Raw genomic sequence first — 24158 nt, 5'->3', positions numbered from 1 at the left:
AGGCGGCCTCGGGTATTTGTCAGAACATCACCCCAGAGGGTATGGCGACAGTTGAAAACACCCAACAGAAGAACTGGCTCTGGCAAGGAGTCCAGGAGGTGCTTAAGATCAGGAAGGGAAAGCGGGACATTTGGGGGGAGATAAATGGAACAGACTATATACCATTTACTCACAAAAATACGGGCAGCAGAACAATGAATAGAGGATGGAAACAGTAGGGGGACGAACGGAATATCAGTGCGAATAAAGAGAGCAGTAGAGTTATGGGCCCCAGCAAGAGCTGGGGGGGGGGGGAGAGAAAGGAATAACCAGGAAAGTGACCAGGACGAGCACCAAGCATGGGTTCCTGGAGACAAACACAAAGTGGTGAAAACTGTGTAATCAGAAGTTGGAGTTCATGGAAGTTGGCATAAAATCCCCGAATATTCCATTGAAGAATAGACATTATCGAGAAGAGAAAAGACAGCAACAGAGAACAATGAAGAAACAAAGGTAAAGAACGCGATGAGTCACAATAACGTGGCTGAAGAGTATCGACTTGAGAATGGTCCAGGACGGACCGAAACGTTGTCATCCCTTCATTTTCTAGTGTGTGGATTGGTCAACAAAGGTAAAAATGAACACAGTATATTAAAGAAGATCAGGATCAAGGTCAGCAAAATCAGGGTTAGGGGGGGGGTAAACTGAGTAAGGAGGGAGTGGGAGGGCAGACCAGAGGCAGACGGGTAGGGGTCCGGAGATAGAGGAGACAACCGAGAGTAGGTCAAGGACAGGAGGAGGAGGGGCAGAAATCGGGGAGTACACCTCAGCAAGGGCAGCAACTGAGAGGGAATCAGGGGCTAAAGAAACCTCCATAGCTGAGATAGTGGGTCCGACCACCGAAATGGAAGGGGACGGATCGAGAGAGTCAGAGGTGGGGGGTGAGGAAGTAAGCGAAGCCTTCTTACCTGCCGGGGAGAACGAAGAGCCAGGCTTACGTTTCAGACGCAATGAGACAGGTGTTCCAGTAACAACGTACTGGGCGACAGACTCTATTGTCTTAACAGGAGAAGACGAACGAGAGTGAACAACATGAAGACTGCTGGGAGGGTGATGGACCTCAGCCTGGACAGACAGGCGGCGTGGAGAGCCCAGAGACTGGGGGGAGAAATGGAAGAAGGACTGGGGAAAGAAGACACAGGAGACATGGCAGACTAGGTAGGAAGGGGGAAAACTTCAGATGGAGAACCAGGAGGGGCCCCGTTGGGACAGAACGTACAGGAACAGACTAGGAGGTGGTGGACGTGTCCGGGACTAAGATCTGGAAACGGTTGTGAGACTGAGTAAAATGGGAAGGACGAGGAGAGGTAGAACGCAACACGCGAGCGTAGGATACACCAGCGAAAGGGGTGAAAAGGCAAACTTGGCGTCTTGCTTCAGAAAAAGACAGACGAACCCGGTGTTTCAAGTTGAGGACGGCTTCCTCAAAATTGTAGTGTATACACGAGCTGAAGAAGAGAGAGTGGGCCTCACCGCAATTTAGGCAGCGAGCCGGGGGAGAAGTGCACTCGGACCTAGAGTGATCATCGGCCCCACACATGGGGCATAGATACACAGTACTTGAGCCTTTGAGGACACCATGCCCGAACTTCCAGCACTTATTATAAAGTCTAGGAGAGGGAACGTACTCCTGAATGGAGCATCTGGCACCAGCAAGAACTATAGAGGGCGGAAGGGTCCTACTATCAAAGGTGATTTTCACAACTCGAAGGGGCTGATGGCGACGACCACGAGGGGGGGTCGAGTAAACGTGTCTACTTAGAGGACAGGATGGCCTTGGGCTTCGAGGATATGTTTAATATCCTCATGGCAGTCTTTTAGGTCCCTAACACCAGTTGCAACATGGTGCGAGAGGAGAACAGTGCCAACATTGGCATTTAACCGAGCGTTTTTGGAGACCCGAACAGGGGTCTCCCCAATGCAGGACAATGCGGCTAAGCAGGTAGCTGCATCCGGTGAAGGAGCAGCGACGACACGTGTACCTAAATGTGTGGGGTTAAAAGTAACAGAGGCATCCACTGAATCAACAAGGTGTTTATGGAGTGAGAAATCGTTAGGAGGTGTAGAATCCAGAGGGAGGAGATCAAAATGTTTAGCAGACGAAACAGGACCAAACAAGGCTTGGTATGTATTAGTATGGGAAGGGATCGTGCGAGTGCGGCCGTGGCGGGGACGGCGTTGAGAACCAGCAGAGAGGGGTTGAAAGGTGCAGTAGTCACAATGAGAGACTGAGCCGTACCAGGGGACGAGGTAGTCACCACTGGGGGCATATGGCTCGACCCAACCACAAAGGAGGGAGGGGAGCTGGGGCGAAGTAGTCAGGAGAATAAAAGATGGATCTAGGTCTGGGCCCAATGTAGCGGGGGGCTACAGAGTCCGGTCTTCCAATACAGTCCGACTCGGGGGCTTGGTCGCCCACCCCACGAGCCTGAGAAGTCATAACAGGAACAGTATTCATCGACATGGAAATGAGAGGTAATATTTTCATTCACGAATGTGGTCCCGCACCCACACGGAGCCACAATTGGAGGCAGGACACCCAACAAGAGACATGTTGCCGATTTTGCATGGGGTCCCCATGGGTATGTCGTGAGTATACACCCCACAAACGCCACCTTAAGAACCGTCAGTCTGTCGTCGGGTTCAGTGACGAAAGGAGGATTGCCAGTAAAAGGTTCCCCTCGCTCGAGATGTTGTGTACTAAAGTTCTACGGGTGCAAGAGTATGCCTCCTCAAACACCCGGGCGTCAAAACAAAAGAAGGTGAACACCTTCTTTACCCACCAAAAGAATGATCAAAACAGGCAAAAAGTCGGCGGGAAATGACAATTTGAAAGGAGAAGAGGGGGGGGGGGGAGAGAAATGAAACACGAGGAAAAAGAAAAAATGTCTGGCACAATTGGTAAAGACTGCAGCAGGAGCATAAGGCTGCAAAAGGACAGAGGACTGACCCATGGAGCATCACATTCCGGCAGCCGCCCACAAAGCCCCAACATGGCACCAACGAGACAGATACTTTTGGTTTGTGAATTTCTGAGTATATTCCATATGTGCTGGAGATATGCGATGGTTATGTTTACCAGTTTGCCCGAGGCTTATCCAACCTTCTCCATCCTTCACTTCCTCTGTTAATTTTTCAATATTTTCGCAATAATGTGCTAGTCTGACTTGTCCTCTTCCTGATGCTGAGTTTCTTTTAATGTTGTTATTGTCTCGCTGTCCTCTCTCTGAAGCTTCTAAATTCCTTTCATCATCTATGCCCGGACCGCCAATGGTTGCCTGTTGAATTATCCTCCGAATTATCTTGATTTACTGCAGTTATTATGCCCCAAGATCATTCTTTTTCCAATTGTTGAAAATCTTGAAGCTGTTACACCAGTTCCTTTTGAATATTTTGTAGTTTTTATGTTATCATAAATTATTTCCTCTTTCTCATAATTTGTTCCATAGTTTTCCATGGCAGAGTGAAGTTTCTTGATTTTGTCGATGCACTGAATGCAGAAGTGAAACAGGCCTTCTGCCTTTGTTTCTTCACAGTTGCATTCATCACATAACACGTCTGAAATAGTGTTATAACCTCACTTAGCCAGTAATCAGGTTCTTTTCATTTAAATAGTTCTTTAGGGCCTTAGTGCCTCATCTTATCAGATCCATCCCAAGTTAGGGTTAAGTTATTAAGAACTGAGCAGTAATAATCAGTCCAGCGGGAATGGGAGTGAAAAACACTAAACTATCACTACATGTACCTATTAACTATATAAAGTTATTACATAAATGCAACACATGTAACACCGTATGTGTCACTTTCACACAGGACACGACAAAAGAACTTCTGCGATGATTTTTTCCTCGTCGAGTCCACCTCAATCTTCTATCATACAACACTTAATGTTCCTTCCCTAAGCCTTTATTCTAAGGTACTCACGCCAGCGAGTCCACCTTTCTCAGCAAGCCACGGGTCAGTCCTCCACATTATCATCACAGTGTCAAAACACTACCCGAAACTCCAGCAACACGCTAGCTCTAAAAACTCTCTAAAGGCTTCGCCTCTAACAAGCCTTAACATAGAGGACAGACAGACGTTAATTCCATCTAGTAACACATCTGGGCCTCCAACCACTCAGGGATACGTTGGTTGAATCACGAATAGCTCGCTGACGTCAACAGACAATTCTTTGTCTCCACCGACCAGGCCCTCTTGTCCCACTAAACTAGTCTTGTGTTTAGGACTGTCCTTGCTGATCGATCTGGGGTGAACTGCCTCTTGTCGACCAAGTTACTTCACTTCTAAGGAATAAAAATTGTATAGTAAGATGGAAACAACACAGGTTTTCAGTAAGATCACAACCTTCCAACGGGGAACAGAAAATGATGTTGGGTATGCTCAACAGATGGCGTTGGCATCGTCACAAATAGTTTACTTGTACTGTGGTTCATCAGTTGGCAAGCCTCACATATTATTTTTGCTTGAGATCTTTACTTTTACATGAGACCTTCACATAAACTCCCAGCTGTCATATGTGCTACTCTACTGTCTTAATTTGTGGGTTCAACGTTTTGATCTTTGGTTAAATTTTAGTATTTGGATAAATTTGGTTAAAATATATTATTATTTACATATCAATTATTTATGGGTTAGTTCTAATGGCATTGTTCTATGTGGTGTGTACTCTGTTTATTAGTACCCTGCATGGAGATTATGGCTGGCACTGAGCAGTCCGGGTCCCTGATCTTCCTGGGCTCTTGATGGAGCGGACGGGTTTCAAGGGAAATGTATCATTTTTATTAATTGGATGCCTTCACGAATCATGATAGTGAATACTAATTAGCAGTTATGACGCATGTATCCACTTGTGAAACCTAATAAATCAACAAGTGCCACATGTAAATTATCTGCATGCATATTTAAAACAACCATCATTCTCACTTTTCGATAGTCATAGTAAATATATTAACATTTAAAGGAGTTTACACACATTAATAAGATAGAAAAGAAAGTATAACAAAATTTCAATAAGTTATTTCCACATCGTGTCTAACATATATGGCAGTAATATTTAACAAGACTCATTTACTCTGAAGAATTATATTCATCCTGAAAATTTTAAATTTCAAAGCATAAGCTGGAGTTGATTCGTGTCAGCACGAGTGCGCAAGCTATCAGTAAGTGCAGGTGCAAAAGCTCTCAGTGAGTGCAGGTACACAAGCTCTCAGTAAGTGCATGTGCACAAGCTCTCAGTGAGTGCAGGTACACAAGCTCTCAGTGAGTGCAGGTGCACAAGCTCTCAGTGAGTGCAGGTGCACAAGCTCTCAGTAAGTGCAGGTGCACAAGCTCTCAGTGAGTGCAGGTACACAAGCTCTCAGTAAGTGCAGGTGCACAAGCTCTCAGTAGGTGCAGGGTGCACAAGCTCTCAGTGAGTGCAGGTGCACAAGCTCTCAGTGGAGTGCAGGTGCACAAGCTCTCAGTGAGTGCAGGTGCACAAGCTCTCAATAAGTGCAGGTGCACAAGCTCTCAGTGAGTGCAGGTGCGCAAGCTCTCAGTGAGTGTAGGTGCGCAAGCTCTCAGTGAGTGCAGGTGTGCAAGCTCTCAATGAGTGCAGGTGTGCAAGCTTTCAGTGTGTGCAGGTACACAAGCTCTCAGTGAGTGCAAGTTCGCAAGCCCTCAATGAGTGCAGGTGTGCAAGCTCTCAGTAGGTGCAGGTGCACAAGCTCTCAGTGAGTGCAGGTGCACAAGCTCTCAGTGAGTGCAGGTGCACAAGCTCTCAGTAAGTGCAGGTGCACAAGCTCTCAGAAGGTGCAGGTGCACAAGCTCTCAGTGAGTGCAGGTGCACAAGCTCTCATTGATTGCAGGTGCACAAACTCTCAGTGAGTGCAGGTGCGCAAGCTCTCAATAAGTGCAGGTGGGCAAGCTCTCACTGAGAGCAGGTGCACAAGCACTCAGTGAGTGCAGGTGCACAAGCTCTCAGTGAGAGCAGGTGCACAAGCTCTCAGTGAGTGTAGGTGCACAAGCTCTCAGTGAGTGCAGGTGCACAAGCTCTCAGTGAGTGCACGTGCGCAAGCTCTCAGTGAGTGCAGGTGCACAAGCTCTCAGTGAGTGCACGTGCGCAAGCTCTCAGTGAGTGCAGGTGCACAAGCTCTCAATTATATATTATCACTTACACTTGTTTTTGATAATTATTTACACACACACACACACAGGCACAGTAGTGAAATATGTGACTACAACCGTGCGCACCATCTGGGCAGGTGGCCCTATTAGAGCCAGCTGTCCAGATGGGGCAAAGGTATGTAGCCAAACAGTGTTGTAGGGTGATTTTCCCAGGACGTTGGCGCGCGCACGACACGTGTGAGCGTCCGGTGTCTGGTTACGTGGTCTGGGATGATGGGAGGTCATGTTGCGAGGGGAAGGAGAGTATGTGGGGTATGTGGTGTATGTGGTAGAGTATGGAATATGAGGAGAAGAGTAGAATATGTGGATAAGAGTAGATGAATATCAATGGGTGTTTGCCGTAGAGTTAATATTGTGTGTGTGTTGTTAATAGTTGATTAATAGATGAGTCTAAATAATGCTATGTAGAGGGTGGGTGGAGGTGTGAGGGGTCCCAACATAGCCAGATATGTTGATGGGGTGGGGGAGGGGTGAGGGAGCTTCCCCTTTGCAGGAGAGGGTTGGAGGGTCATTGTGCTTGAGAAGCAAGGGTGGAATGGGTTTGCGGTTTTTGACGGTCATTATTTTCTTCGAGCTATGCAGCTGTGTTTGGTGATGATCCATGAGGAGAATAGTTATGCCATACACGGCAGGAAGTGTCGAGGAGGGTGGGAGAGAATGAGAGGAGGTAGCAGTTGGCGAAGAAGGTCTGTTTTATGTAACAATGCACAGGGGGTGTATGGGGTGACAGAGCAGGAGGTGTTGGAGCTACACCAGGACGGATGTGATCCATTAGCCTTAATCGTTTTTCAAATTCTACAGAGGGGTGTGTACTACAGTACACACCCCCATACAGTGTGTACTACACCATTCAGTGGCTAACTGAAGAGTAATTCCAGTAGGTGTTTGGGTTATATTTTCCCCTCCCCTGCCCCACTCCCCCTCAGCTGCCCTCGTCAGGGGACAAGCAGCATCTATCATGGGTAATTTCACACTCCATGGGTCTGGAGGACTGCTTTGAGAGAGTTTTGACATAGCACACACACCTCAGCCAGAATGTTTGCATTTTCTCGCTAGTGAAAGAGAGAATTTATGCGCCTTTTTTATAACATTCTTTGCTGAATATTTTAACTTTTTTCTCACACAAGCAACCGTATTGACGGTGCGCAATGACTGCCATTACTTCCTCCTACACGGGCGGAAGTGCCGGGGTTCCCTTACCCACTGTGGTTTCGTTAAGGAAAGGGAGATGTAGCTACTGTCAGTGGGCCCCACCTGTTCCACAAACCATGACCCTCACACTGGGGGGAGTGACGGCAATGGGGTGTACCATCTCTCTCTCTCTCTCTCTCTCTCCTGACACACTGGGACATAGCATTGAGTGTATCATTGTTCTTCCTCAAAGGTGAGCCCATGACCTCAACATACAAATTCCAAATGCAGGCCTGGGCAGGAGGGAGCCTTTGTGGGCGGCTCCCCTCTTGGGAATCTGACACACAACTGGGCTAAATAAGACAACACCGCTCACATAACCCATGCTCCAACAGACCCCCCTCCCCCATCCCCTCCTTCCCCTTACCATCAACCATCACCCCACCCTCCCCCGCATCGATTTTCTGTGCAAAGCCTTTAGTATTATTTCTGATCATATGTGTAACCTTGTATCGTAACGTGACCAACATGGTAACATCATTCTTTGCTCAAATAGCATTTTTTAGAGTAACGAGAGTCATATGGTGGTCTTCAATCTTATTATTATAACAAATCATAATTTTTTGTAAACACAACTGCATGGGATACACATAGCAGTCAGTGGTTACTCTCTCTCTCTCTCTCTCTATTCAGGTCATTTAATAGTTAGGGAGAAAAGTAACAATAATTCCTTTCTCCTGCTGCCGCTGTTCACGTATCTTTTTTAATTTCACTTTGACTGACAGCTCACCAGAGGATGGAAGACTAATGTCAGTTTTCGAGCCCCCATCACTCTCACCCTTATAACCTTGTAACGTAACATGACCAACATGATGACATCGTTCTTTGCCCAAATATCATTAATGTAACGTGACAAACTTGGTAACATCGTTCTTTGCTCAAATATCATTTTAAGAGTAACGAACAACTTTCTGTCCGATGTCTGAATATTGAAATGTGAACCGTGTTTAGCCCTTACATTCCAAACACAATAAAAATATTAGCACAAGCTTGTTTAGTTTTTGTATCACGTAACGTAACGTAACGTAGCGTTTATTCAACAACTGGTAGACATAACATAATGTAGCTTCATATTCACTGTGGTAAAACAAACAAACAAACATACATACACATCGCAGTCAGTCCTCGCTATACCTCAAACGCGCCCTTCATTCTCTCTCCCTTAAGTGAGCAATGTTCCCCACATACAAATTCCAAGCAAAATAAACATATATAAGACTAATGTGGAAAACATAGTCTTGATACTATTATTAAATTGACTTGTTCATTATCCCCGCGTTCAAGGCTGTCGCTAAGACCTACATTATCCAAATGTAAACAGCAATCAATGAGAATATGACCGGATGAGTCGATAGTGAAATAGCTCTGGGTTATGTCTGTTTTCAGTTCTTGTAACACAGTCAATGTAGCGTAATGTGGGAAAACAGACTTTCTGCTGCCTAAATAAATAGCATTTGAAAATGTATGCATGTCTACTCAATCTCCATCCCCCCCTCTTCATCCAACAACAAATATTGCTGTGCAGACCTTGTAACACACATCAGCATTAGCGCTCATTTCTTCTAACACACAGTCAATGCAGCGTTATGCAGGAAAATAAACTTTCTGCTGCCTAAATAAATAACATTTGAAAATGTATGCAAGTCTAGACAATCTCCTATAGCCCTTACATTCTAAACACAAATAAAATATTAGCACACGCTTGTATCGCATTATATCATCATTACGTAACGTGGAAAACTTCGTTCTGTCTGATGATCAAATAGCATTTTTAATAAATGACATCAGCTTGGTCTTATGCCATTAGGACTGTATTACACTGTGCGCAACAGTAGACTTGTAATATCATAGCAAGACAATGTCGCAGAATGGTCAACGATCTTATACTGAAAGAGTGAGAGAGGCACTAAGTAACATAACGTGGAAATCAACTTTCTGTCTGATGTCCGAATATCATTATTGAAATGTGAACCCCATTTAACCAAACACAATATCTCCATTACATCTCTTACCATATAAATATTACTGTCTGCCAGTTTTAGCCCTCTGTAACACAATGTAACATAACGTAACGCGGAAATCATCAACTTTCTGCAGTACAAAATGTCATTTTGAAATGAAAAGTGAAACTTAGTCCACCTCCATTTTATCTCAGTGAGTGCAGGTGCGCAAGCTCTCAATAAGTGCAGGTGTGCAAGCTCTCAGTGAGTGCAGGTGGACAAGCTCTCACTGAGTGCAGGTGCACAAGCTCTCAGTGAGTGCAGGTGGACAAGCTCTCAGTGAGTGCAGGTGGGCAAGCTCTCAGTGAGTGCAGGTGCGCAAGCTCTCAGTGAGAGCAGGTGCGCAAGTATAGACAACAATATTTTTCATATAAATATTGGTGTCTACCAGTTTTAGCCTCTGTAACACATTGTAATGTAACGCGGAAATCAAATTTCTACAGACCAAAATACCATTTTTAAATGAAAGTATGACTTAGTCCATCTCCATTACATCTCCTACCATATAAAGATTACTGTTTACTAGTTTTAACCCCTGTAACACTTGTAATGTAACGTGAAAATCATCAACTTTCTGCAGACCAAAATACTACTATGCACAGCCTACTATGCAAAGCCCGATTTGCCTAATAAGCCAAGTTTTACTGAATTAATATATTTTATCTATTTTTTTTCTTATGAAATGATAAAGCTACCCATTTCATTATGTATGAGGTCAATTTTTTTTATTGGAGTTAAAATTAAGGTAGATATATGACCGAACCTAACCAACCCTACCTAACCTAACCTAAACTATCTTTATAGGTTAGGTAGCCGAAAAAGTTAGGTTAGGTTAGGTAGCCGAAAAAGTTAGGTTAGGTTAGGTTAGGTAGGTTAGGTAGCCGAAAAAGTTAGGTTAGGTTAGGTTAGGTAGGTTAGGTAGTCGAAAAACAATTAATTCATGAAAACTTGTCTTAATAGGCAAGTCGGGCCTGGCATAGTAGCCTGAGAAGTGCGTTCTGGCTATTAGGTACGACATATATACATATATTATTAAATATGACCGAAAAAGTAAGATTAATAATTCTAACACGAATTTTCTCTATGTTTCTTATATTTCTTTTCACTGTTGATGGTAACTGAAAAATCAGTTACCAGTATGATTTTTCAGTTACCATCAACAGTGAAAAGAAATATAAGAAACATAGAGAAAATTCGTGTTAGAATTATTAATCTTACTTTTTCGGTCATATTTAATAATATATGTCTACAGGAAAGACTGCTACCAAAATATACTAATATATATATATATATATATATATATATATATATATATATATATATGTCGTACCTAGTAGCCAGAACTCACTTCTCAGCCTACTATGCAAGGCCCGATTTGCCTAATAAGCCAAGTTTTCCTGAATCAATATATTTTCTCTATTTTTTTTCTCATGAAATGATAAAGCTACCCATTTCATTATGTATGAGGTCATTTTTTTTTATTGTAGTTAAAATTAACGTAGATATATGACCGAACCTAACCAACCCTACCTAACCTAACCTAACCTATCTTTATAGGTTAGGTTAGGTTAGGTAGCCGAAAAAGTTAGGTTAGGTTAGGTTAGGTAGGTTAGGTAGACGAAAAACAATTAATTCATGAAAACTTGGCTTATTAGGCAAATCGGGCCTTGCATAGTAGGCATAGAAGTGAGTTCTGGCTACTAGGTACGACATATATATATATATATATATATATATATATATATATATATATGTCGTACCTAGTAGCCAGAACTCACTTCTCAGCCTACTATTCAAGGCCCGATTTGCCTAATAAGCCAAGTTTTCCTGAATTAATATATTTACTATAATTTTTTTCTTATGAAATGATAAAGCTACCATTTTCACTATGTATGAGGTCAATTTTTTTTTATTGGAGTTAAAATTAACGTAGATATCTGCCCGAACCTAACCAACCCTACCTAACCTAACCTAACCTATATTTATAGGTAAGGTTAGGTTAGGTAGCCAAAAAAAGCTAGGTTAGGTTAGGTTAGGTAGGTTAGGTAGACGAAAAAACATTAATTCATGAAAACTTGGCTTATTAGGCAAATCGGGCCTTGAATAGTAGGCTGAGAAGTGCGTTCTGGCTATTAGGAACGACATATATATATATATATATATATATATATATATATATATATGTCGTACCTAGTAGCCAGAACTCACTTCTCAGCCTACTATTCAAGGCCCGATTTGCCTAATAAGCCAAGTTTTCCTGAAATAATATATTTACTATAATTTTTTTCTTATGAAATGATAAAGCTACCCTTTTCTCTATGTATGAGGTCAATTTTTTTTTATTGGAGTTAAAATTAACGTAGATATATGACCGAACCTAACCAACCCTACCTAACCTAACCTAACCTATATTTATAGGTAAGGTTAGGTTAGGTAGCCAAAAAAAGCTAGGTTAGGTTAGGTTAGGTAGGTTAGGTAGACGAAAAAACATTAATTCATGAAAACTTGGCTTATTAGGCAAATCGGGCCTTGAATAGTAGGCTGAGAAGTGCGTTCTGGCTATTAGGTACGACATATATATATATATATATATATATATATATATATATATATATATATGTCGTACCTAATAGCCAGAACGCACTTCTCAGCCTACTATTCAAGGCCCGATTTGCCTAATAAGCCAAGTTTTCATGAATTAATGTTTTTTCGTCTACCTAACCTACCTAACCTAACCTAACCTAGCTTTTTTGGCTACCTAACCTAACCTTACCTATAAATATAGGTTAGGTTAGGTTAGGTAGGGTTGGTTAGGTTCGGTCATATATCTACGTTAATTTTAACTCCAATAAAAAAAATTGACCTCATACATAGAGAAAAGGGTTGCTTTATCATTTCATAAGAAAAAAATTATAGTAAATATATTAATTCAGGAAAACTTGGCTTATTAGGCAAATCGGGCCTTGAATAGTAGGCTGAGAAGTGAGTTCTGGCTACTAGGTACGACATATATATATATATATATATATATATATATATATGTCGTACCTAGTAGCCAGAACGCACTTATCAGCCTACTATTCAAGGTCCGATTTGCCTAATAAGCCAAGTTTTCATGAGTTAATTGTTTTTCGAGTACCTAACCTACCTAACCTAACCTAACCTAACTTTTCCGGCTACCTAACCTAACCTAACCTATAAAGATAGGTTAGGTTAGGTTAGGTAGGGTTGGTTAGGTTCGGTCATATATCTACGTTAATTTTAACTCCAATAAAAAAAAATTGACCTCTTACATAATGAAATGGGTAGCTTTATCATTTCATAAGAAAAAAATTAGAGAAAATATATTAATTCAGGAAAACTTGGCTTATTAGGCAAATTTGGCCTTGCATAGTAGGCTGAGAAGTGCGTTCTGGCTACTAGGTACGACATATATATATATATATATATATATATATATATATATACCTAGAAGGGGTACCACCTTTGGGGTACAACTTTTTCGGTCATATTTAATAATATATGTCTACAGGAAAGACTGCTACCAAAATATACTAATATATATATATATATATATATATATATATATATATATATATATATATATATATATATATATATATATATATATATATATATATATATATATATATATATATATATATATATATATATATATATATATATATATATATATATATATATATATATATATATATATTTTGGTAGCAGTCTTTCCTGTAGACATATATTATTAAATATGACCGAAAAAGTAAGATTAATAATTCTAACACGAATTTTCTCAATCTTTCGTACATTACGCTTCACTGTTGGAGGTAAATCAAAAATCAATTCTCCAAAATTCATTTTTATTTCTAGTCTGACGCGACACGGGCGCGTTTCGTAAAACTTATTACATTTTCAAAGACTTTAGTTCACAAATACACAACTGAATAGAACTTACGTATCTCCGATTTTATATCTACATTTGAGTGAGGTGGAAGGGGTGATGTGGCATTAACACAAGACAGAACAAAATGTGGTATTAATAGGGTATTAATTTCATCAACACAAGACAGAACAAGAGTATTAATAGGGTATTAATTTCATCAACACAAGACAGAACACGAAACAATGGATATTGAATAGAAGTGTTTGTAGAAAGCCTATTGGTCCATATTTCTTTATGCTTATATATTGGAGCGGAGTCTTGAGGTGGGTAGAATATAGTTGTGCAATAATTGGCTGTTGATTGCTGGTGTTGACTTCTTGATGTGTAGCGCCTCGCAAACGTCAAGCCGCCTGCTATAGCTGTATCTATCGATGATTTCTGTGTTGTTTACTAGGATTTCTCTGGCGATGGTTTGGTTGTGGGAAGAGATTATATGTTCCTTAATGGAGCCCTGTTGCTTATGCATCGTTAAACGCCTAGAAAGAGATGTTGTTGTCTTGCCTATATACTGGGTTTTTTGGAGCTTACAGTCCCCAAGTGGGCATTTGAAGGCATAGACGACGTTAGTCTCTTTTAAAGCGTTCTGTTTTGTGTCTGGAGAGTTTCTCATGAGTAGGCTGGCCGTTTTTCTGGTTTTATAGTAAATCGTCAGTTGTATCCTCTGATTTTTGTCTGTAGGGATAACGTTTCTATTAACAATATCTTTCAGGACCCTTTCCTCCGTTTTATGAGCTGTGGAAAAGAAGTTCCTGTAAAATAGTCTAATAGGGGGTATAGGTGTTGTGTTAGTTGTCTCTTCAGAGGTTGCATGGCTTTTCACTTTCCTTCTTATGATGTCTTCGATGAAACCATTGGAGAAGCCGTTATTGACTAGGACCTGCCTTACCCTACAGAGTTCTTCGTCGACTTGCTTCCATTCTGAGCTGTGGCTGAGAGCACGGTCGACGTATGCGTTAACAACACTCCTCTTGTACCTGTCGGGGCAGTCGCTGTTGGCATTTAGGCACATTCCTATGTTTATTTCCTTAGTGTAGACTGCAGTGTGGAAACCTCCGCCCTTTTCCATGACTGTTACATCTAGAAAAGGCAGCTTCCCATCCTTTTCCGTCTCGTAAGTGAAACGCAGCACGGAACTCTGCTCAAATGCCTCCTTCAGCTCCTGCAGATGTCTGACATCAGGTACCTGTGTAAAAATGTCGTCAACATACCTGCAGTATATGGCCGGTTTCAAGTTCATGTCGACTAAGACTTTTTGCTCGATGGTACCCATGTAGAAGTTTGCAAACAGGACACCTAGGGGAGAACCCATGGCGACCCCATCTACTTGCTTATACATGTGCCCATCCGGGCTCAAGAAGGGTGCCTCTTTAGTACAAGCTTGGAGTAGTTTCCTCAGAATACTTTCTGGCATGTCAAGAGGAGTACAGGCTGGATCACGATACACTCTGTCGGCTATCATTCCGATTGTCTCGTCCACAGGTACGTTGGTAAACAGCGATTCTACGTCCAACGAGGCTCTTATCCCTGTGGCCCGTATGCCCCGCAGTAAGCCGACAAAAAAAAAAAAAAAAAAAAAAAATATATATATATATATATATATATATATATATAACTAAAAACTCCACACCCAAGAAGGATTCGAACCCAGACAGCCAGGAGCACTATGCACCATGGCTGATCTGGTTCCTTAACCAATCGACCACCGTGACTGTACAAATGGCATTGGTAGCCGAGGCTAAATACAACGACTCAACAGCACTTGGTGGTAAGCTTGGGCATAGATATTTCATCGAATCACCTCACTTTGTAGGGCCACGTGACTTTTGAACAGTCACTGTGGCCACGTGACTTTTGTACAGTCTCTGTGGCCACGTGACTTTACAGAAGAGGGAAATTATTGCTTGTTTTCTTACTTCATTATTGAGTTTGAAGCTGTTGCCCACTATATGGGTTACATTAAGCCTTTTACAGAAGTCGTTAGGTTTAATATCTTCAAGTTTGTTTAGTATATTAAAGATCATGTCTTGTTTGTAGTCCTGTGGCCCACAACCGTTCCTGGAAACATTTTTGTCTCTCTTTGAAGTTCATATTTCCATGCTTGGATACAGTAGTCCAGACGGGGAGCAGCAGAGTCTTGAACAGTTAAATGCAGTGATTGCTACATAGTGTTTCCAGCTTGGTGCCTTCTTTTGATAAGTGCTTCCAGGATGTCAAAGAATCTCTGGATTATTATTAAGCTTTTTTGAATTTGTTTTACTTTAACTCCTAAGTTCAATATTTTGGTGATCCAAAATCCTAGGATCTTTCCTTCACCAGTCTCTTGCATATAAGTTTTGTTTATGTGATTGATGTTCATAGTTCATTATCATCCCCACAGAATAGGTCTTGCGTTTTTTAATATTGAAAGGCATTTGCAAGTCATCTGACACTTGTTGATTCCTTTCTAAGGCTTCAATGTAATTTTCGCCTCCCACTTTGCCACATATCTCAGTGTCATAAGCAAATTTGATGATATTTTTTTAAATTTATCATCAATGTCATTGATATATATATGACAAATAGGGTTTGCCTTAAGAGGATACCGTTAGGAACTTCATTCGATATATTTTTTCCAGTCAAGCTCGTATTCATGTAGGAATAATCATAGCTTTCTTTGCTTTACCAAAAATTTATAAATTTCAATATTCTGCCATTCATTGCATTTGCTTGCAATTGTCTTCCCGATCTTTCATACAGTACCTTATCAACAGCTTCAGAGAAGTCCATGTATGCTTCAGCTGCTGGAAGTCCTTTGTCTGAATAGATACCTTGAGGTTACCTTGAGGTGCTTCCGGGGCTTAGCGTCCCCGCGGCCCGGTCGTCGACCAGGCCTCCTGGTTGCCGGACTGATCAACCAGGCTGTTGGACGCGGCTGCTGCAGATAGTTGCAGGTTTCCAATAAATGTTAGCAGACAAGTAAGACAGGATTTATTTTTGACAAAACCATATTGTGCTAATTTTCTTATATTGTCAGTGAGTTTGAGAAGGAGTTCCTCTATTACAATTCTCTCCCTGAACTTGCTGATATGTGAAGTTACATGATTTGTCGGTAATTTTCTGCTGAGCGCTTTCTGTCTTTCTTCAAGATAAGGTGACAATTGCATATTTTCAATCTTGGGGGAACTTTCTCAGTGTCCAAATATTTGCAGAATATGAGTTTCAGCAGAAGATACAGTTAATCGGTCAGCTTCTTTACTTCTTTACTTTACTCTTCTTCTTGGATTGAATTTCATCCACAGCAGGGCTTCAGAGATCTTAAATTGCTCAATGGTCTTCCTGGTTGATTCATACGTAAGGGAAATCTCTGAATTAATTTTCTTCTCTTGAATCATAATAATTACCCTTTCCCCTGCTGCAGGTATGTATATCGATATTATGTTATAAAATTTTTCTAGCATGAACACTGATTTAAAATTTCGTTCAGGGTGTTGGCTGGCTGTTTGTCGTCAGTTATAACTTGAATGGTCTCTTCTTTGAACGGTTCTATAGTTATTAGTCATCGATTTTCTTTTATTTTAGGCACAAATTGATTGTTTCTTTCGTAAAGTTTTGCACAAGTTTTCTTTCATAGATTTTTTTAGCTGATCTGATTTCAAGGGTAGCAGAATTTAATGCATTTTTGTAAATCGCATAATCTATGTAATTATTAAAAGGTTGACGATTCTTCCAGTAGCTGTACCTAGTTGTTGGATCATTTCCAAATGTCTTCATCATTCATCTAGTTCTTTTTCGTTTCCCTCTCCATCTTGGCACCCTTATAGGGGTCTCTAGAATTGAATTCCATCGCAGAATATGGAGGTCACATGAGCGGTGAGCTTCTATATTACCTGTATATGATGGAACATACATTGTTGCAAGATCAAGAATGTTGATATCTCGCATAGACTTTGCCACATTTTTTTTTTGAGATATATACAAGAGTTGTTACATTCTTGTACTGCCACTAGTACGCGTAGCGTTTCGGGCAGGTCCCTGGAATACGATCCCCGCCGCGAAGAATCGTTTTTTTATCCAAGTACACATTTTACTGTTGCGTTAAACAGAGGCTACAGTTAAGGAATTGCGCCCAGTAAATCCTCCCCGTCCAGGATACGAACCTATGACATAGCGATCGCGGAACGCCAGGCGAGTGTCTTACCACTACACCACGGCGACTGTTAAAGAGACACTGAGACATAGTGTATGATAGAGTCCTAAACTTGAGATAATTGAGTCAAGAACTTCTTCTCCTTCCATCTGTGGAGTTAGATTCACCCAATCTATCGTCCCGTGGATCCTCATCGCTTGGAATGGTTAATAGAGAGATGACCTCGCTTCTTCCAGGGGCGACGTTCAATCTTTGATGGTCCAAGTGACTGACCATCAACTGGACTCCGGCCTCATATCACAGCTCCTTCTCCTCTTATCCTTCCCAAGTGTTATATAGATATAAAGGCTGTATATAAACATATAGCCTTTATATAGACATATATAGGCTTTACATAGACATACAGGCTTTATATAGACATATCGGCTTTATATACACATTAAGGCTTTCTTCTGATAAATATCTTATTGTCTCGAGGTTAAAATCCGCGGATGTTAGAGCTTCGCTTCAGTTCCTGCATTTTTCAGCTTATGATTATCAGTAAGTTGGTGTGGTGTTGGTGCGTCTGCCCTGTACCACACTCCCACTGTCATTATGCTAACATTTTCCATCACACAGAGTCTGAGGATCCCATGTTATATAATTTCTCGTTGCTAGTTGCAGTCAAGTGCTCCTATATATAGTACAATGTGAAGAGTGAGTGGTACCTAGAAGAAAAGTGTTCCCCTTCGGTTATATCTTTTCCTACCAACATTTTGTTGATCCAAATATAATCGAGATTCTCAGCCTCAATGTGTGAATACAATGCGTCAGATTTACATTCTAGGCACCTGACATTTACGTTGAAGGAACTTTACACAGTGTTCCCTGGACTGAAGAATTCATACTGCAACATGTACACTATTATTCCGTACATAGTCCTTTGAGTTTTGTTCCTGCTTGTCATTGGAGATGCAATGGGTTAGTTCTGCCTCACTGAGTGGATGACTTCCAACTTTTCACTATCTTCAAGCTTGGTCTGCTTTGTATATGGGTTTTCATGCGCAACTCTTGACTCCTTGAGTTTGGCTGTCAGTATTTTGCTGTTTTAATGTGAAGTCTAAGGATATGGAAATGCTATACTTATTCAGATGCTTTAGTAAGTAAGTAATTATCAAAAGAAGGCACCAAACCGAGAAGGCTATGTAGCACCACCAAATGTGCTGATTAATCAGAGGGCGCTAAATATCACCAAGGATGCCAATACGAGAACAGAAACGCATAAGATGAACGATATCAAAAGTATCCGATTCACCAAGAATTCTCTCGAGAGACAAGTGACCATGAGGGACGGTCGGAAAGCAAGACACTCGTTCGTCCTGGAAGTCAGGACATTCAACAATAATGTGCACAACCGTAAGAGGAACAATGCAATTAGGACAATAAGAAGCAGGGCTGCGCTCCATTAAGTGACCGTGAGTTAAACGTGTATGACCAATACATAATCTAGCCAGAGCCGTTTCCCACCGCCGGTTACGGTGGTAGGATGAAGGTCACAGAGACACACGATTCTTAAGAGTACGTAGTTTGTTAACAGTAGCAGAAGACCAAAAACCCTGCCAACAGGCAAGGATGGAGGAATGAATAATTTGATAAAAGTCGGAATAAGGAATACCTTTACGGGAGATGGGACAAGTGCGGATAGCGTCCTTAGCGGCAGCATCCGCACGCTCATTTATAGAGACACCAACATGGCTGCGAACCCAGCAAAACTCAACCGACGTAAATTTACTGGAGATAAGAAACAGCCAATGTTGAATCTCGACGACCACTGGGTGGACTGGATTAAAGGACCCCAAAGCCATGAGGCACTACGAGAGTCAACTACCACTACAAAGGAGAATTTACAACGAGAAAGCAGGAGACGAAAAGCATAGAGAATAGCATAAAGTTCTGCTGTGAAGATGCTAGCCTCCGGAGGAAGCAGACACATATAAGTGTGGTCAGGAAAAACAACAGAGTAGCCCACACCGTAGACTGTAGACTTAGACCCATCAGTGAAGATGGATACGGAGTGGGAGTGCGAAGAAAAGTGCTCAAGGAAAAGGCATTTCATAACCGTAGGAAGGGTAAAAGCTTTAGTGATGTAGGTCAGGGAAGTACAAAATTTGGGAAGGAGGACCCTCCACGGGGGCAAGGACGGAACAATACGATGAGAAACATTGGTAATATGAACTGAAAGAGAATCTTGTAAGCGAGACAAACGGACAGAAAAAGGATGGTAGTGAAGAGAAACAGGAACTACAAGAGGGGTAAAAGTTAAAGCACGACAGAGGCGAGAGTGAGGATGCTGGAAGGACCATACAAGATAGCGAAGACAGTAGCGATCACGGCGGTCCTGGAGAGAGAGGAAGCCAGTGTCACCGTACAAGCTGAGGATAGGAGTTGAACGAAAGGCACCGGAGCTGAGGCGCAATCCAGTATGGTGCAAAGGATCAAGTCGACGAAGAGTAGAAGGAGAAGCAGAAGAGTATACAGGACAACCATAATCGAATTTAGACAGGACGAGAGAGGAGTGCAAATAGAGGAGTGTGCACCTATCCACTCCCCAAGAAGTATGGGACAAAACCTTAAGTAGGTTAAGGGCCTTAGAGCACTCAACTCGGAGGTAAGAGATATGGGGCGACCAAGATAAACGAGTGTCAAAAATTAACCCCAAAAGCTTTGCGGAATCTTTGTACACAATGGGATGACCATAAAGTGACAAAGAAGGACGACATGCTTTCGAGTAAAAATCATAGCACAAGTCTTAGTTGCAGAGAACTTGAAGCCATGATTGGTGACCCAAGACGACACGACATCAATCGCAAGTTGAAGCCGCCGTTGAAGGAGAGGCAAATCATCACCTCGACAGCAAAGAATAAGATCGTCGACATAAAGAGCGGAGAAGATCCCAGAAGGAAAGGAGGGAAGAAGACCATTGAGGGCAACTAGAAAAAGAGTAGTGCTCAAAACACTACCTTGGGGTACACCTTCGTATTGCCGAAAAGAGGCAGAGAGAGTGGTACAAAGCCTGACTCGAAAGGAACGACGAGAGAGGAAGCTTTGGAGGAAGAGAGGGAGATTACCACGAAGGCCAAAAAAACGAAGTTGGGACAGAATATGGTATCTCCAGGTTGTGTCATAAGCCTTTTCCAGGTCAAAAAGACAACAACAACGGAGGTCCTCGCAGCAAAAGCAGTACGAATATAGACCTCCAAGTTCACTAGGACATCAGTTGTGCTGCGGCACTTGCGAAAACCATATTGAGAAGGAGAGAGGTGGTGATGGTCTTCCAAGAACCACATCAGACCAATATTTACCATAAATCAAAGAGTTTATCAAAGAGTTTGCAGACACAACTTGTGAGGGCAATAGGGCAGAAATCCTTAGGGGATGTCCCAAGAGACCCCGGTTTCCGAATAGGAAGTACAACGGCATCGAGCCAGTCCTCAGGGAATGACGACGACTCCCAGACATGGTTATACAGACTCAGTAAATACTGAGACGTGCAAGGAGGGAGATGCCGAAGCATATCATAATGAATGTCATCCGAGCCCGCTGCTGTAGAACCTCAGAGGGCCGGGGCAGACTGAAGTTCAGAGAGAGAGAGAAGGGATCGTTATAGGGAAGGCGGAGATGAGTGCAGAAATCTAAGGGATGAGATTCAAGAACGGGCTTACAAAGAAAGAAGGACTGAGGAAGATGAGAACCAGAGTTAACAGAAGAAAAGTGGAAACCCAGTTCGGTCGTGACCTGCACTGGGTCCGCCACAAGAGTACCATGGAGATGAATAACTGGCGAGATATCTGGAACGAACTTACCTGCAATATTGCAGATCTTCTTCCAGATCTGCGGTAGAGGAGAATCGAACGTAATGGTGGAAACGTAAGATTTCCAACTCTCATACTTAGCTGTACGGATGGTCCTATGGGCCACCGCACTTGCATTCCGAAACAAAATGAAAGAATCAGCCGTCTGCCGGCGTCGGTATTTCTTCCAGGCTGCACGCTTACAGCGGACAGCCCGAGCACAGTCCGCATTCCACCAGGGAACGCACTTCCGCATGCCCCGGGAGGTAGAGCAAGGAATAGAGTGGAGGGCAGCATCGAAGATGGTGTCATGAAAAAAGGAGGAGGACGCGAGGAAGAGGGAGAGAGGTGAGGTCAGAGAGAGTAGCATGGAGGGTGAATAGGTTCCAGTCAACTGTGGCAAACTGCCACCTAGGGAAGGAGAGGGGAGGGTGAAAAGAGAAAAAGGAAACAAGGATGGGGAAATGGTCACTGTTATTGAGGTCATCAAGAACCCGCCATGTGAGATCTAAATAAAGGGACGACGATCAGAGAAAAAGATTAAGACAGGAAAGGGTGCGAATTCGAGAGTCCACATGGGTGGGCTCAACAGAATTCAGAAGAGACGGGGAAGAAGAGAGGATGAACGGTTCGAGAAGGCGGCCTCGGGTATTTGTCAGAACATCACCCCAGAGGGTATGTCGACAGTTGAAAACACCCAACAGAAGAACTGGCTCTGCAAGGAGTCCAGGAGGTGCTTAAGATCAGGAAGGGAAAGCGGGACATTTGGGGGGAGATAAATGGCAGACTATATACCATATACTCACAAAAATACGGGCAGCAGAACAATGAATAGGGGATGGAAACAGTAATGGGACGAACGGAATATCAGTGCGAATAAAGAGAGCGGTTGAGTTAAGGGCCCCAGCATGAACTGGAGGGGAAGGGGAGGGAGAGAGAGAGAAAGGAATAACCAGGAAAGTGACCAGGACGAGCACCAAGCATTGGTTCCTGGAGACAAACACAAAGTGGTGAAAACTGTGTAATCAGAAGTTGGAGTTCATGGAAGTTGGCATAAAATCCACGAATATTCCATTGAAGAATAGACATTATCGAGAAGAGAAAGGACAGAAACAGAGAACAATGAAGAAACAAACGTAAAGAAGAACACAGTAACAAAGAAGAACAGTAAAGAAGATCAGGGTTAGGGGGCATTGGTAAACTGAGTAAGGATGGAGTGGAGGGAGTGGGAGGGCAGCCCAGAGGCAGACGGGTAGGGTCCGGAGATGGAGGAGACAACCGAGAGGGGAGGTCAAGGACAGGAGGAGAAGGGGGGGCAGAAATCGGGGAGTACACCTCAGCAAAGGCAGCAACTGAGAGGGAATCAGGGGCTAAAGAAACCTCCATAGCTGAGATAGTGGGCCCGACCACCGAAATGGAAGGGGACGGATCGAGAGAGTCAGAGGTGGGGGGTGAGGAAGAAAGCGAAGCCTTCTTACCTGCCGGGGAGGACGAAGGATAAGAGCCAGGCTTACGTTTCTGACTCAAAGAGACAGGTGTTCCAGTAACAACGTACTGGGCGACAGACTCTATTGTCTTAACAGGAGAAGACGAACGAGAGTGAACAACATGAAGACTGCTGGGAGGGTGATGGACCTCACCCTGGATAGACAGGCGGCGTGGAGAGCCCAGAGACTGGGGGGAGAAATGGGAAGAAGGATTGGGGAAAGAAGACACAGGAGACATGGCAGACTAGGTAGGAAGGGGGGAAACTTCAGATGGAGAACCAGGAGGGGGCCCCGTTGGGACAGAACGTACAGGAACAGACTAGGAGGTGGTGGACGTGTCCGGGACTAAGATCTGGAAACGGTTGTGAGACTGAGTAAGGTGGGAAGGACGAGGAGAAGTAGAACGCAACATGTGAGCGTAGGATACACCAGCGAAAGGGGTGAAACAGCGAACTTGGCATCTTGCTTCAGGAAAAAACAGACGAACGCGGTGTTTCAAGTTGAGGACGGCTACCTCAAAATTGTAGTGTATACACGAGCTGAAGAAGAGAGAGTGGGCCTCACCGCAATTTAGGCAGCGAGCCTGGGGAGAAGTGCACTCGGGCCTAGAGTGATCATCGGCCCCACACATGGGGCATAGATACACAGTACTTGAGCATTTGAGGACACCATGCCCGAACTTACAGCACTTATTATAAAGTCTAGGAGAGGGAATGTACTCCTGAATGGAGCATCTGGCACCAGCAATAATTATAGAGGGCGGAAGGGTCCTACTATCAAAGGTGATTTTCACAACTCGAAGGGGCTGATGGCGACGACCACGAGGGGGTCGAGTAAACGTGTCTACTTGGAGGACAGGATGGCCTTGGGCTTCGAGGATATGTTTAATATCCTCATTAAGGATATTATCGTCTTTTAGGTCCCTAACACCAGTTGCAACATGGTGCGGGAGGAGACAAGTGCCAACATTGGCATTTAACCGAGCGTTTTTGGAGACCCGAACAGGGGTCTCCCCAATGCAGGACAATGCGGCTAAGCAGATAGCTGCATCCGGTGAAGGAGCAGCGACGACACGTTTACCTAAATGGGTAGGGTTAAAAGTAACAGAGGCATCCACTGAATCAACAAGGTGTTTATGGAGTGAGAAATCGTTAGGAGGTGTAGAATCCAGAGGGAGGAGATCAAAATGTTTAGCCCACGAAGCAGGACCAAACAAGGCTTGGTATGTATTAGTATGGGAAGGGATCGTGCGAGTGCGGCCGTGGCGGGGACGGCGTTGAGAACCAGCAGAGAGGGGTTAAAAGGTGCAGTAGTCACAATGAGAGACTGAGCCGCGCCAGGGGACGAGGTGGTCACCACTGGGGG

This window comes from Procambarus clarkii, chromosome 14 (genome assembly GCF_040958095.1).
Source record: "Procambarus clarkii isolate CNS0578487 chromosome 14, FALCON_Pclarkii_2.0, whole genome shotgun sequence".
Taxonomy (NCBI): Eukaryota; Metazoa; Arthropoda; class Malacostraca; order Decapoda; family Cambaridae; genus Procambarus; species Procambarus clarkii.
Note: the sequence above shows the minus strand (reverse complement) of the source record.